Here is a 14,170-nt window from a genome sequence, read left to right on the forward strand (position 1 = left end):
TCAATATCAATTATAAACCATAAACTTTAGAATTATTCTTGGCTTACCGGGAGAGAGTACTCAGCTCACTCCTCCCCGCACTACAGCATTACTGAGCACTGTAATTTAAAAATTTTTAAAAATATAAATAGTAATTTATTTATTATTTTGGGAATTAACAGTCTGGTGTACTTGTTAGAAAACAATTACCAACACCAGTTATTTTCTACTTGAACCCATATGTTATCACTAATTTAAAGTGCCAGCAATTACACCTGCTGAAAGCACCTAATTTAAGCGCTAATCAGGTCTGTTCTGTAACAATGCATAAAAATTCTGAGAACACCCCTGGAACGCTGCTGAAATGTCCCTGGCCATGCCCCCTTGAACTTACATGCTATTGGATTTATATTCAGAACGTTATAGAATATGACTTGTATGTAAATCCCAATTAAGGCCAATTAATGCCAATAATTAGTTGTTAGCAGTCACTTATTGGTGCCGATTGGCTCAATAAAGTTGAATGCACATATCGGCAATGTGTGCTGACTTATGCACACAACTGTAGTCACCGTATATAGAAACCCCCACAAAGTATTTTATTTGCCATCTCTGGTTTAAAAACCTACAGATCAAACTGTAGCTTCAGGGGCCGATGTTTCCTTTGAAGAACTAAGTATGGCACATATTATAACTGGAGAAGATGAAGATACTGTACCAGCAACAGCAATTGTAAACTTTGTTCTTGAGCCAGATAGAAGACTCATATTTTTGTAATAGAGAGGTAAAGATTTACATTTCTTGATCTGAGTTTGTTTAGATGTGGCTCGGGTAATTCAAAAGAGATGGAAACTATTTTTGGAGATAGGGGCTCAGGTTCATTAATTAGGGGGCTTGTTTTGCTTAAATTTTCCTCACAAATGTGTTATCAAATTGGAATCTTGAAGATATATATTTTTACAAGCCAGTTCATGTACATGCATTTCTGTCCAATAAGAACATAAGAATAGCCATAGTGGGTCAGACCAGTGGTCCATCTAGCCCAGTATCCTGCTTCTAGCAGTGGCCAATCCAGGTTACAAGGACCTAGCAGAAACCCAAATAGTGGCATCATTCCATGCTACCTATCCCAGGGCAAGAAGTAGCTTCCCCATGTCTATCTGAATAGCAGACTCCTCCAGGAACTTGTGCAAACTTTTTTAAACCAAGATGAGCTAACTGCTGTTACTACATCCTCTGGCAAAGAGTTCCCATGCTTAACTATTTGTTGAGTGAAAAATATTTCCTCCTATTCATTTTAAAAGTATTTCCATGTAACTTCCTTGAATGTCCCCTAGTCTTACTACTTTTTGAAAGAATAAACAATTAATTCACTTCTACCCGTTCTACACCACTCAGGATTTTATAGACCTCTATCATATCCCCCTTCAGCCATCTCTTGTCCAAGCTGAAGAGCCCTTATCTTTTCTAGTCTTTCCTCATAAAAGAGGAGTTTCATTTCCTTTATCATTTTGGTCACCCTTCTTTGAACCTTCTCTAATTCTGCTATATCTTTTTTGAGATATGGTGACCAGACAATATTCAAGGTGATGTCACACTATGGAGCATTAGAATATTCCTTATTATATTTTATATCACTTTCCAAGTAAATCCTAGCACTCTGTTGCATTTTTTGGCTGCTGCCACACACTGGGAGGAAGATTTAAATGTTTTGCCTATGAATACATCTAGATCTTTTTCTTGGGTGCTGACTCCTAAGGTGGAACCCAACATCAGGTAACTATGATTTGGTTTATTTTTCCCAATGTGTATTACTTTGCATTTGTCTACATTAAATTTCATCTGCCATTTGGATGCCCAGTCTTCCAGTTTCCTAAGGTCTTCCTTTAATAGCCTTTTTCACTTCTCCCTTTAACCATGCTGGCTGTTTGTTCTTCTTTCCATCTTTATTAATATGAGGAATGTATCTGGTCTGGGCTTCCAAGATGATATTTTTAATCAACATCCATGCCTGATTTAAAGTCCCTTAAGATTGGTGGGTCTTTAGAATTCTCTGGTGCCCCCTATTCACCTCTGTACTTGGATTTCATTGTAGTGCTACTCTATCAATGTTGTGCTTGTGTTTTTCTGTTGAAACATTTTGTATTTCTTGATATTGTGCCTTGGAATCCTCTATTTATACAGAGGACTGTTATAGGTAAATTGGTAAATTTTTATTGCTTCTTTAGATCTATCTTTAATATGTTATTTTGAATTTACCTTGTTTTATGTGCCAAGTTTTTGTTCTTGCTTTGAAACATCTAGAAAATCAATACAGAGAAAAAAAACCAAGCAATAAATAACACATTAAAAAAGACTCTACAAAAGAAACCTGTAGGCTATCTGAATCATTGAAAGCCAGCCCATGAAGAATAGGGTTATGACAGAAGGCAGAAGGGAGCATTCCTGGAAGGGAATATGGAACATAGCATGTCTCATGGAAAAATTTTCAACCCTTCTGCATGTGTGTGTGTGTGCACGTGTGTGTGTGTGTGTGTATACACACACACACACACACATATATATATATGTGTATATATATATACACACATATATATACACACATATAAATATATACATATATATATACATATCCTATATAATAAAACGCACCTCCAACATTCTGAAGCTGACTGCATGGCTGAGGCATTCCTGCTCTCTGTATCCATCTCCTGAATTGACATCACATACTTCCAGGTTTGTCACAAACAGAAGTGACCAACCACAAGAGGTTTCTCGGCTTCAGAATGTTGGAGGTGCATTCTATTAAATAGGATTGGTCAGTTCCTTGAAGCACGTCCAGAGCTCAGCGTCTTGCACAGTAATGCTCAGACACCACAGAGGGGGGGGGGGGGGGGGGGGGGGGCTGACACCAGAGAGGGGGGGAGGTATCTCTGTCACACACACACACCCTCTCTCTCTCATAGTCAATGTCTTTCTCTCTCTCACTCTCACACACTGTCTCTCACACACTCTCTGTCTCACACTATACACTCTCTTGGTCTCATACACTCAGTCTCACAGAGAGTCTGTGTCTCACACACACACTCTCTCTCGCACACACTATATCTGTGTGAAACACACTCTCTCTCTCACTGTGTCTCACATACGCACCTGCACACACTCTCATTCTCACACACACACTCTCTCTCACAGACAAACTCGCACCCAGACTCACTCTCTCTCTCACACACACACACTCGCACATTCACTCTCTCTCTCACACACAGTCACTCTCACATACTCTCTCTCAAACATACACACTCCGAGGAAAACCTTGCTAGCGCCCGTTTCATTTGTGTATGTATTTGCCTCTGTTTTTATTTGTTTCTGTGTATGTCTGTGGGTATATTTTTGTGTGCATATGTATTTATGGCTGTGTGGATAGATAGATAGATAGATAGATAGATAGATAGATAGATAGATAGATAGATAGATAGATAGATAGATAGATAGATAGATAGATAGATAGATAGATAGATAGATAGATAGATAGATATTTGGGTTGGCTCTGTGTATGTTCATAACCGTGAGAGGGGAGGTGAAGTTTGAAAGGAGCAATTCCCTACCCATTATGTTTCAATGTACCAATGTTTCTATACTACATATGCTGCATCTTCCTTTCGAATAGAAATGCATTGGATCATGCAACCCCCCAGTCCGACAATGCCCCAGACAGACAGAAGGACAAACATTTTTCAACTCTGTATGCATAATTTCTTTTCATCATTCTATGGGGTTGGAAATAATAAAAAGGAAAAATGGTTTGAGTAGGTTGAAGAATTATTTTATTTCATTTGTCTTGACTTAAACATGAAAGAGCAGTTTCACTGTTAAAATCAATAAAACAGGATTTCCAATCAATAAATGAGCTTATTATGTCACAGAATAGGTGCAGAAACTCTTTCCTCATGTCCTTTTTCTTCCTCCCCCTCATTTTCTCCACAAAGACTCCATCCCATTCGCTTTCCACAGCATTCATGCCCACATTTTCTCAGTCATTTGTTTTAATACACTCAAATGTGTTTGTTTATCCAAAAACCTGCGATGAGAGAGTGATGGAATAAAAACCTCTAGTGTGCCTACTCTTTGGGATTTGTTTTTACAAATTGAATTCTGTAGCTGCTCATACAACAACCATTCTGCTTTATATTTGCATTGAGTATTTGTAATTCAAATAGTGCCATCTTACGCATAAGATAAATCTAGCATATGAAAAGACAAACTTCATCATCTACTCAACAGTTTTGTATTACCTTTTTTATCCAATAAAACTGCAAGGTATATGAGTTTTTTTTCTTAGCTTATTGCATTCTATGATTATCCAGTGTTTCTGTATCGCCTAACAATCAGTCCAATTTGCTAAAATATTAATAATTCCCTCCATAGTAGATATTGCATTAGAACACATGTCCTTTAATTTTACATATTCTAGGAATTATTTAATTTTAAAGGAACAATTTTAACCTGATGGATTTTCAACAAAAAAGAGGTGTTTTTCTGTTACATATACAAAGATATATAAATGTATGCAAATGGACCTTATAATCCTCAAAACCTGGACAGCACAATTCTAACCCTTGCAACAGAATCTGCCCTTGAACTGTGGCAGGAGAGGTGAGGCTGTGTGCTTGCACTGGTGCATCAGAGCACAATTAAATGAAAATCAAGCAAGTGTAGAGTGATTAGCCCTGAATGAAATAATGTCTGTCTTCAGTAAACATGGACAGTAGGTGCTCAAGGGCAGCAAGAAATAGCCACTGAAAAAAAAGGTTTCATGTATGTAAAAAAGTGGCTTTTTAAAAGGTCTGCATTAATTTACCCCTCCTTTTACAAAGCCACATTAGCGGCTGCCAGTGTGGTAATGCTGGCACAGCCCATTCAAAGTGAAAGACAATTAGTAATCTTCCTCTGGATATTTAATAACAGTAATCCGATTAAAAGTGATGATGAATATTTAGATTTAATTACATACCTATCCAAATCCCAGCTCAAGGCTAATGATATCGAAGTACAGTAGGTAGATTCTAGCCCCAGAGGATTACAATTTAAGAGCCTCATTTACTAACATGTGTTAATGACTTCATACACATTAATTTGAGTTAAACACATCAATAGTAAACAGACCTTATTGAGAATAATGGGGCTTATTATTTAACATGCGGTAAATCACATTAATGCTTTTTTTTGATGGGTTACACTCCTCTGCTTGAACCATTAGGCTGTTTGAAGCATTATGCAGTGAGAATTACTATGGCTGGGAATCTATCTATCTATCTATCTATCTATCTATCTATCTATCTATCTATCTATCTATCTATCTATCTATCTATCTATCCTAAATGGCAGATGACGTTTAATGTGAGCAAGTGCAAAGTGATGCATGTGGGAAAGAGGAACCCGAATTATAGCTATGTCATGCAAGTTTCCACGTTAGGAGTCATGGACCAAGAAAGAGATCAAGGTGTCGTCGTTGATGATACGTTGAAACCTTCTGCTCAGTGTGCTGCTGTGGCTAAGAAAGCAAATAGAATGTTAGGTGTTATTAGGAAAGGAATGGAAAACAAAAATGAGGATGTTATAATGCCTTTGTATCGCTCCATGGTGCGACCGCACCTCGAATATTGTGTTCAATTCTGGTCGCCGCATCTCAAAAAAGATATAGTGGAATTAGAAAAGGTGCAGAGAAGGGCGACGAAAATGATAAAGGGGATGGGGCGACTTCCCTATGAGGAAAGGCTAAAGCGGCTAGGGCTCTTCAGCTTGGAGAAAAGGCGGCTGAGGGGAGATATGATAGAGGTCTATAAAATAATGAGTGGAGGTGAACAGGTAGATGTGAAGCGTCTGTTTACGCTTTCCAAAAATACTAGGACTAGGGGGCATGCGATGAAGCTACAATGTAGTAAATTTAAAACGAATCAGAGAAAATATTTCTTCACTCAACGTGTAATCAAACTCTGGAATTCGTTGCCAGAGAATGTGGTAAAGGCGGTTAGCTTAGCGGAGTTTTGAAAAAGGTTTGGATGGCTTCCTAAAGGAAAAGTCCATAGGCTGTTATTAAATGGACTTGGGGAAAATCCACTATTTCTGGGATAAGCAGTGTAAAATGTTCTGTACTTTTTGGGATCTTGCCGGGTATTTGTGACCTGGATTGGCCACTGTTGGAAACAGGATGCTGGGCTTGATGGACCTTTGGTCTTTCCCAGTATGGCAATACTTATGTACTTATGTATGTGCTTTCCACAGAAATGCTGTGCAGGGTCTGCCAGCCCCTGTGATATCTCCATCTTCAAGGAACAAGTTAAAGTTATGTGTGGGGGATGACATCCCTCTCATGTTTCCAATAATGCAAAGGTAATCAATAGAAATAAAAAAAACATAGAAAAGAAAATAAGATAATACCTTTTTTATTGGACTAACTTAATACATTTTTTGATTAGCTTTCAAAGGTAACCCTTCTTCAGAAATCAAAAAATCATTTTTGGAGGGGTACCAATTCCATCCTTCCAATATTAATAATAAAACATATGCCTTGGGGAAGGGGATAGGGCCTTGAGCTACCCCTACTGTGGATGCATGGCTGAAGGTTTGTCTAGGTCAGAGGGTTTTTTTTAACCTAGTCCTCGGGGCACACCCAGCCAATCAGGTTTTCAGGGATATCTCCATTGATATCCTGAAAACCTCAACTGGCTGTGTGTGCCTTGAGGACTGGGTTGAAAACCCCTGGTAAAGGTAATCAGATACTATTTGCCTAGATCTGTACAGAAGCGGAGGAGTGGCCTAGTGGCTAGAGCACCAGTCTTGACATCCAGAGGTGGCCAGTTCAAATCCTACTGCTGTTCTTTGTGATCTTGGGCAAGTCACTTAACCCTCTATTGCCTCAGGTACAAACTTAGATTGTGAGCCCTCCTGGGACAGAGAAATATCCAATATACCTGAATCTACTACTGAAAAAGGTGTGAGCAAAATCCAAATAAATAAAAAGTGAGAGACTGCACTGAACCAGTAAGCTGCTAGAGCTAAGCAGAAGTAACCATGAAGTCCACCTCGGAATTCCAGTTTCAGGAAATGAAAAAGTTGAACCATTGTGAGTGAGTGTGGAAGAAAGAGTGGCCAGAGCCATAGAAGTGAAAGGTCAACCAGATCCAACCTGCACAATGCTGTGAGAGTAACCTGAGAACCATCCCAGTGAGTGAAAGATGTTGTAAAAAGAGACTCAAGTCAGAAAGCTATTTGCACATGACAGTGTCTCTTTTGTTGTCTTGCCTTTTTTTTGCTTTAATATTTATAAATTTCAACCCATTTGAAAGTTTACACTTGTACAAGGAAAATAGAGGTACAAAGAAATACATGCAAGTACTATCAAAATATAACTTCATAAAGCCCCCTAAATTGAGGGGATAGGAGATCAAAAGATGGGAAAAAGATAAAAGAATTCAAGAAAAAACAAGAAAGATCTTATAGCTGAACTAAAAATTACATAGAAGGCAAATGGTTCAAACCCTGGAACTATTTCTATACCAGAACTGCCGTAAGAACTGCCTCTTCAAAATAGCTGAATAATGACTTTGTTGTGAACACCATCTGAGAGAGGTTTTTTTGCTCCACTTTTCTTCGCTTGGCAATTGATCTTCCGTGGAGAGGTTACCTTCTGTTGATGTTGTCTTCAAAATAGCTGCCATGACCTCTGGTGGCAGCCTCACAGTACTACCGAAGTACCGCGAGGCTGCTGCTAGAGGAGGTGGCAGCTATTTTGAAATTATAGCTCTGATAAGCAGAAGAGAGTAGGCATTGCTCTTGCCTGTTCTCTCACTTTATCACCAAGTATTGAGCAGGTAGGCCTTGAGGAATCTTGGGTTGGGGGGGGGGGGGGAATTTCTTGATGTTCAGGGGGGTAGGAGGGAGGGAGGGAGGAAGGCATCTGTCCAAATATTGTTATGTGGATTCTGGTTGATATTCAGTAGGGACCATTAGTGTCTTATGCAGGTCCCAGTTGAATATCAGCCAGGACCCTCATAAGACCCAGAATTGAATATCACAGCTAATTCTCCTCATAGTGGTCAGTTAAAAAAAAAAGCTGACCATCATCAGCTGAATATTGACCATACAGTCTTTATCTGTTTCCTCAGGGCTCTCCACTCTCTAGAGACTCCTAGTTGATCCTTTTACTGCTGTATGCTCTCTGGGTTGGTTAATTCATTTACTGCTTCCCCTCCTCTGGGATAGGAGCTCCTCTGTAAGTCTCTACCTTTGTGCATCTCAGGGACTCCTCCTTGTCCTGTATTGCTCCTCAGGTCAAGATCCTTTGTTGTGTCTTTAATTCCTTCAAGTGCTTCAACTTACTCCTCACCGGCCTCCCACTTAGCCATCTATCCCCCCTTCAATCTGTTCAGAACTCTGCTGCACGTCTTATATTCCGCCAGAACTGATATACTCATATGACCCCTCTCCTCAGGTCACTTCACTGGCTTCCTATCAGATACCGCATTCAATTCAAGCTTCTCCTTCTTACCTACAAATGCACTCAGTCTGCCGCCCCTCACTACCTTTCTACCCTCATCTCCCCTTACGTTCCCACCCGAAACCTCCGTTCACAGGACAAATCCCTCCTCTCAGTACCCTTCTCCACCACCGCCAACTCCAGGCTCCGCTCATTCTGCCTCGCCTCACCCTATGCTTGGAACAACCTTCCTGAACCCTTACGCCAAGCCCCCTCCCAGCCCATCTTCAAGTCTTTGCTTAAAGCCCACCTCTTCAATGCTGCGTTCGGCACCTAACTCTTACCGTTCAGTAAATCCAGACTGCCCCTATCGGACTGACTGTTCACTTTTCTTTTAGATTGTAAGCTCCTTGAGCAGGGACTGTCCCTCTATGTTAAATTGTACAGCACTGCGTAACCCTAGTAGCGCTTTAGAAATGTTAAGTAGTAGTAGTAGTAACCCCTTATCCTCCTTCTCAGGATTTGTTGTAGGTTGGTTCACTGTTCCAGCTTATAACTGAAGGCTAGTGGAGTGGTCTCAGGACATTATAATGCCTTTGTATTTCTCCATGGTGCGACCACACCTCGAATACTGTGTGCGATTCTGGCCACCGCATCTCAAAAAAGATATAGTGGAATTAGAAAAGGTACAGAGAAGAATGATGAAAATGATAAAGGGGATAGGATGACTTCCCTATGAGGAAAGGCTAATGCGGCTAAGTCTCTTCAGCTTGGAGAAATGATGGCTGAGGGGAGATATGATAGAGGTCTATAAAATATTGACTGGAGTAGAACAGGTAGACATGAATCACTTGTTTACTCTTTCCAAAAATACCAGGACTAGGGGGCACGCAATGAAGCTACAAAGTTGTAAATTTACAACAAATTGGAGAACATATTTCTTCACTTAATGTGTAATTAACCTTTGGAATTCATTGCCAGAGAATGTAGTAAAAGCAGTTAGCGTAGCGGGGTTTAAAAAAGGTTTGGATAAATTCCTAAAAAAAGAAGTCCATAGGCCATTATTAAATGGACATGGAAAATTCATTGCTTATTTCTATGATAAGCAGCATAAAATGTATTGTACTGTTTTGAGATCTTGCGAGATACTTTTAACCTGGATTGGCCACTGTTGGAAACAGGATGCTGGGCTTGATGGACCTTTGGTCTTTCCCAGTATGGCAATACTTATGTACTTATGTATGTGCTTTCCACAGAAATGCTGTGCAGGGTCTGCCAGCCCCTGTGATATCTCCATCTTCAAGGAACAAGTTAAAGTTATGTGTGGGGGATGACATCCCTCTCATGTTTCCAATAATGCAAAGGTAGTCAATAGAAATAAAAAAAACATAGAAAAGAAAATAAGATAATACCTTTTTTATTGGACTAACTTAATACATTTTTTGATTAGCTTTCAAAGGTAACCCTTCTTCAGAAATCAAAAAATCATTTTTGGAGGGGTACCAATTCCATCCTTCCAATATTAATAATAAAACATATGCCTTGGGGAAGGGGATAGGGCCTTGAGCTACCCCTACTGTGGATGCATGGCTGAAGGTTTGTCTAGGTCAGAGGGTTTTTTTTAACCTAGTCCTCGGGGCACACCCAGCCAATCAGGTTTTCAGGGATATCTCCATTGATATCCTGAAAACCTCAACTGGCTGTGTGTGCCTTGAGGACTGGGTTGAAAACCCCTGGTAAAGGTAATCAGATACTATTTGCCTAGATCTGTACAGAAGCGGAGGAGTGGCCTAGTGGCTAGAGCACCAGTCTTGACATCCAGAGGTGGCCAGTTCAAATCCTACTGCTGTTCTTTGTGATCTTGGGCAAGTCACTTAACCCTCTATTGCCTCAGGTACAAACTTAGATTGTGAGCCCTCCTGGGACAGAGAAATATCCAATATACATGAATCTACTACTGAAAAAGGTGTGAGCAAAATCCAAATAAATAAAAAGTGAGAGACTGCACTGAACCAGTAAGCTGCTAGAGCTAAGCAGAAGTAACCATGAAGTCCACCTCGGAATTCCAGTTTCAGGAAATGAAAAAGTTGAACCATTGTGAGTGAGTGTGGAAGAAAGAGTGGCCAGAGCCATAGAAGTGAAAGGTCAACCAGATCCAACCTGCACAATGCTGTGAGAGTAACCTGAGAACCATCCCAGTGAGTGAAAGATGTTGTAAAAAGAGACTCAAGTCAGAAAGCTATTTGCACATGACAGTGTCTCTTTTGTTGTCTTGCCTTTTTTTTGCTTTAATATTTATAAATTTCAACCCATTTGAAAGTTTACACTTGTACAAGGAAAATAGAGGTACAAAGAAATACATGCAAGTACTATCAAAATATAACTTCATAAAGCCCCCTAAATTGAGGGGATAGGAGATCAAAAGATGGGAAAAAGATAAAAGAATTCAAGAAAAAACAAGAAAGATCTTATAGCTGAACTAAAAATTACATAGAAGGCAAATGGTTCAAACCCTGGAACTATTTCTATACCAGAACTGCCGTAAGAACTGCCTCTTCAAAATAGCTGAATAATGACTTTGTTGTGAACACCATCTGAGAGAGGTTTTTTTGCTCCACTTTTCTTCGCTTGGCAATTGATCTTCCGTGGAGAGGTTACCTTCTGTTGATGTTGTCTTCAAAATAGCTGCCATGACCTCTGGTGGCAGCCTCACAGTACTACCGAAGTACCGCGAGGCTGCTGCTAGAGGAGGTGGCAGCTATTTTGAAATTATAGCTCTGATAAGCAGAAGAGAGTAGGCATTGCTCTTGCCTGTTCTCTCACTTTATCACCAAGTATTGAGCAGGTAGGCCTTGAGGAATCTTGGGTTGGGGGGGGGGGGAAATTTCTTGATGTTCAGGGGGGTAGGAGGGAGGGAGGGAGGAAGGCATCTGTCCAAATATTGTTATGTGGATTCTGGTTGATATTCAGTAGGGACCATTAGTGTCTTATGCAGGTCCCAGTTGAATATCAGCCAGGACCCTCATAAGACCCAGAATTGAATATCACAGCTAATTCTCCTCATAGTGGTCAGTTAAAAAAAAAAGCTGACCATCATCAGCTGAATATTGACCATACAGTCTTTATCTGTTTCCTCAGGGCTCTCCACTCTCTAGAGACTCCTAGTTGATCCTTTTACTGCTGTATGCTCTCTGGGTTGGTTAATTCATTTACTGCTTCCCCTCCTCTGGGATAGGAGCTCCTCTGTAAGTCTCTACCTTTGTGCATCTCAGGGACTCCTCCTTGTCCTGTATTGCTCCTCAGGTCAAGATCCTTTGTTGTGTCTTTAATTCCTTCAAGTGCTTCAACTTACTCCTCACCGGCCTCCCATTTAGCCATCTATCCCCCCTTCAATCTGTTCAGAACTCTGCTGCACGTCTTATATTCCGCCAGAACTGATATACTCATATGACCCCTCTCCTCAGGTCACTTCACTGGCTTCCTATCAGATACCGCATTCAATTCAAGCTTCTCCTTCTTACCTACAAATGCACTCAGTCTGCCGCCCCTCACTACCTTTCTACCCTCATCTCCCCTTACGTTCCCACCCGAAACCTCCGTTCACAGGACAAATCCCTCCTCTCAGTACCCTTCTCCACCACCGCCAACTCCAGGCTCCGCTCATTCTGCCTCGCCTCACCCTATGCTTGGAACAACCTTCCTGAGCCCTTACGCCAAGCCCCCTCCCAGCCCATCTTCAAGTCTTTGCTTAAAGCCCACCTCTTCAATGCTGCGTTCGGCACCTAACTCTTACCGTTCAGTAAATCCAGACTGCCCCTATCGGACTGACTGTTCACTTTTCTTTTAGATTGTAAGCTCCTTGAGCAGGGACTGTCCCTCTATGTTAAATTGTACAGCACTGCGTAACCCTAGTAGCGCTTTAGAAATGTTAAGTAGTAGTAGTAGTAACCCCTTATCCTCCTTCTCAGGATTTGTGGTAGGTTGGTTCACTGTTCCAGCTTATAACTGAAGGCTAGTGGAGTGGTCTCAGGACATTATAATGCCTTTGTATTTCTCCATGGTGCGACCACACCTCGAATACTGTGTGCGATTCTGGCCACCGCATCTCAAAAAAGATATAGTGGAATTAGAAAAGGTACAGAGAAGAATGATGAAAATGATAAAGGGGATAGGATGACTTCCCTATGAGGAAAGGCTAATGCGTCTAAGTCTCTTCAGCTTGGAGAAATGATGGCTGAGGGGAGATATGATAGAGGTCTATAAAATATTGACTGGAGTAGAACAGGTAGACATGAATCGCTTGTTTACTCTTTCCAAAAATACCAGGACTAGGGGGCACGCAATGAAGCTACAAAGTTGTAAATTTACAACAAATTGGAGAACATATTTCTTCACTTAATGTGTAATTAACCTTTGGAATTCATTGCCAGAGAATGTAGTAAAAGCAGTTAGCGTAGCGGGATTTAAAAAAGGTTTGGATAAATTCCTAAAAAAAGAAGTCCATAGGCCATTATTAAATGGACATGGAAAATTCATTGCTTATTTCTATGATAAGCAGCATAAAATGTATTGTACTGTTTTGAGATCTTGCGAGATACTTTTAACCTGGATTGGCCACTGTTTGAAACAGGATGCTGGGCTTGATGGACCTTCAGTCTGTCCCAGTATAGCAACACTTATGTTCTTATGCTTTCTACTCTGCTCCTCCTGCTACAATGGTTGGGCTATCCAAGACCGTCTTCCCCTTACTGTGTGGTACAATGGCCGGGGAAGCAAGAGCCATAGACAAAGAATTCACATAGGGCTGGGGATTAATGCCAGCTAGTTTCCCTCCAAAAGGTATTTCCTCTTACCCTTACTGCACAGGCTAGGAGAGTCCTCCCCTTGTTTTGGAATCAGCGGGAGCATTTACAGTTCAAAGTCCACTAAAAAGAGGTCTCTGCTACCCAATGTAGATCTGATCTGTGGACGTCTCTAAATAGATTTATATCAGTTTGACCAGAGACAACGCTTTACATCACCAGAAGCCAGAAACTGTCTTTGAAATTCCTCTTCTGTTCTTTTTAGTTCTTTCCTTTTACCACGTTAGGGTCTGCTTCACTAAAGCTTTTCTGCAGTTCCAGAGGTAATTTTTTAAAGTCATTTTTGCATGTATATTTCTGTATTTGTATGTAAATGGTTCCTCATAAAATACCAAACAGCGTAAAAGTACAAGTGATGCTTGATAGTAGGTTCTTTGCCAGTAGGCATGTGCAAAGGTACAAGTACATATGTAGATTAGAAAATATGTGAACGTAGGTGCTTACTTGAATAATCTAGGCACTTACATTTATGCCCATTCTTGAGCAGGTGGAAGTCCTTGCCTCCAAGGTAGGAGGTGGACATGACTTCTGTTGCATACACTAATATTTTATAAAGACATGTGGAGGGGCATAATCAAACGGGGACGACCATCTCTAAAGACGTCCCAGCGAAGGGGTGGGGAAACCCATATTATCGAAACAAGATGGGCGTCCATCTTTCATTTCGATAATACGGTTGGGGACGCCCAAATCCCAACCTTAGAGATGGTCATCCTTAGGTCGTCCTTAGAGATGGTTGTCCCCAGTTTTTGGCGATAATGGAAACCGAGGACACCCATCTCAGAAACGACCAAATCCAAGCCATTTGGTCGTGGGAGGAGCCAGCATTCGTAGTGCACTGGTCTCCCTC

This window comes from Microcaecilia unicolor, chromosome 3 (assembly GCF_901765095.1).
Source record: "Microcaecilia unicolor chromosome 3, aMicUni1.1, whole genome shotgun sequence".
Classification (NCBI taxonomy): Eukaryota; Metazoa; Chordata; class Amphibia; order Gymnophiona; family Siphonopidae; genus Microcaecilia; species Microcaecilia unicolor.